This window comes from Gigantopelta aegis, chromosome 4 (assembly GCF_016097555.1).
Source record: "Gigantopelta aegis isolate Gae_Host chromosome 4, Gae_host_genome, whole genome shotgun sequence".
Taxonomy (NCBI): Eukaryota; Metazoa; Mollusca; class Gastropoda; order Neomphalida; family Peltospiridae; genus Gigantopelta; species Gigantopelta aegis.
This window is the reverse complement of record NC_054702.1, coordinates 38,518,597-38,521,637: the sequence shown is the minus strand read 5'-3', so window position 1 is coordinate 38,521,637 and position 3,041 is coordinate 38,518,597.

Sequence of the window (3,041 nt, the reverse complement as noted above, 5' to 3'; positions counted from 1 at the left end):
CACAAATAAATTTTGTGTAAAAGTCAGTATCTATCTGTGATATTTGTGTTTTTGCACGGTTCTTTACACTGTGTTTTTGTTCAAATCTTGAATGTTTATATTGATGTTGATCATCACTTTATTTGTTTTCATTACCATAGTTTGACACCCAATAGCCGATGTATTTTTCGTGCTGGGGTGTCGTTAAACATTCATTCATTCTGATGACTGTTGAGTCAGAATTACCAAATGTTTGACATTCAGTAGCCGATGATTAATTAATGTATGTGCTCTAGTGGTGTCGTTAAACAAAATAAACTTTAAAATATTTAATTCTTCACTTCAACATAAAATATATAGCCTCTCACTGTGTGTATGCGTGCGTGCGCGTGTGCGTGCGCGTGTGCGTGTGCGTGTGTGTGTGTGTGTGTGTTTGTTTGTGTGTGTGTGTGTGTGTATACCTTCAGTAAACATACTGTTCTCTATCTACACCAGGAATATTCACCACTGAATGCAATGGTCGCGTCAATGTATAGACTCATGTCAGGGAATTTATGAATAGCTAAACAGAAAAATAATCTACTGTAAACAGAAAAGTGGTGTACATAAGCGGAGTTTTTGCCCGGGGAAAATTTTACAAACGGATATATGAACCAATCAGAGCAGCGGATAAACTTCCTGATGTAATACTTTCTAATTATATGGATGATATATGTAACACTATATATGAGGAACAAGGAAAATTAACATAGCCATTTTAAATCAGTAGTTTAATACAAAGTATTAATGTATTATGTTTACTGTTAACTAAAATAGGGTAATTAGGTAATGGCATTATCCCTTAACCCATCAGCTTAATATATAATTCTGGCAAATTAATTAAGCATCACCAAGTTTCGACCGTGTGGCTTATAATATAATTCGCAAGTAATTGTGAACATGTCGTGGATATATGATAATAGAATTAATATTCTCTTTACACAGAGGTTATTGGAAAGATTAACAGCAAGTAACACTGTCTTTATATCAATATTTAATGTATTCTACAGAAAAAGACAGAAACAGTAAATATGCATACAAATGTATGACGACTTGTACGTAGAGCTGACCAGTATACCTGGGGTGGAACTAAATAAACAATTTGTCTACATGTAGTTGGCTAACAAAGTCTTTTTATCAATATTTAATATATTCTACAGAAAGACAGAAACCGGTATCAAGCTACGATGGAGGATTTTTCTTTCCAGCAACAAAATATAAAAGATTAATTATGTTCATACGTTAAAAGTTAGATTTTTGGGATACTTTGAAGCCGTTAAGTGAAGGGGTGGACACGTCCTGCACCCACCCCACCCCTCTTAAATCCGCGCCTGACCGGCAATATTAAAACTAATTCTACTTTCATATCAAATTTAGTAAGTTTATCAGTAAAACCATTATAAAATAAATCTTAGACATTCATTCTCAATGTCCTCGTTTTTTAATTTTATTTATTTATTATCTTTTTTATTGGCTCATTCTATGGCATTCCCAATGTCTGTCAGCAACAAAAACAAGTTTAGTGTGAATGTAAACATTTGAATGATCAAACTTTAATAGATATATTTATATTCATCTCCCCCCACCCACCCACCTTGACCAAAAACATTAAAAATAAACCAACCCCCCCCCCCCCACCCCCCAGTCTTTATACTATATTAATGTGTACCAACTACGTTCACAATTTTACAATTTACTTAGTATATTTAACCAGACCATTTTCTACCACTTCTCAATACACAAACCACAGGAAAAAACACTTATGAAATAAACATATCTGCCAAAAATAGATCTACTTTTTTTCTGTATTTCCTGATTTGTTTGCATAGTGACAAGCAAATATTTCAAGCAGTCGTTAAGCTGTAGGACACCATTCATTTGAAAAGACCCGGACACACCTATTGGTGTAATGTTCAAAGACAGAACAAAGGCAGCCCACTGCTTGCATTCTTGACAGAAAATAATAACAGCACATTTTTACAACATGATCTATGATAATCGTATTGCTATTCATAAGTTAAAAGTTAATTGTGTGAAGGTTTAGGAGAAAACTTTTATTGCTAATACATATGTATTGCTTATCCACCCACAGTTCTTTACTAGATCACCCGTGGGTGTATTCGACACATCCTTGAGTGCTATTTTTGGAAAACTATTTCGCACCCAACTGTTGAGTTTGAGAGTTTTCAAACTGTTCAGTGACCTACATTTTTTTGGCGGTATTTGATAACTTTTTTTTGCGTGTATTTTAGGAATACGAAATGTATGTGCTATAACTACTGACATCGGTGGTGTAATGATTAAGTCATTGTAGGTACTGGGTTCGCATCCCGGTACCGGATCCCACCCAGAGTGACTTATACGATTTGTCTCTAACAATAACCATTAACCCAATGTCCTGGACAGATGGCCCATATAGTTAAGGTGTGTGTCCAGGACAGCATGATTGAATCAAATGAGGGTTGGTGACCCCCCACGGTAGAATTGATTACAATCAGATTGTAATAATTTATACCCCTGTAATACAAACTCTCAGCTGGTGGCCTGATATATTTCGATGACTATAGCAGTTACCTCTATTAAAAGTTTCCAACTTTATTTTTTGTTTCTTACCGGATATATATATATATATATATCGTTAAAGGTGTATGTTTATCTCTACATGACAGGCTTGTTTCGTGAGAGAGTTGAATTGCTCTCACTCATCAGATGTAGATTTAATTACACCGTCAACTGAAAGCTGATGACGTAATGGACTCTGTGAGATAAACATACACTTTTAACGATGTATCTGGCTCCCACACGGTTGAGCACTCTATAAAATAGTGTCTTTCAACTCGAAAACGACAACTATATATATATATATAGTATGCATGTTAGCCACTGAAGAAGCCTTGTTCTTTTGTCTTAATTATTTCTCTACCGTCATACCGACAAGTTCAACTTCCTGATGTAATACTTTCTAATTACATGGATGATATATGAAACACTATATATGAGGAACAAGGAAATTTAATATAGCC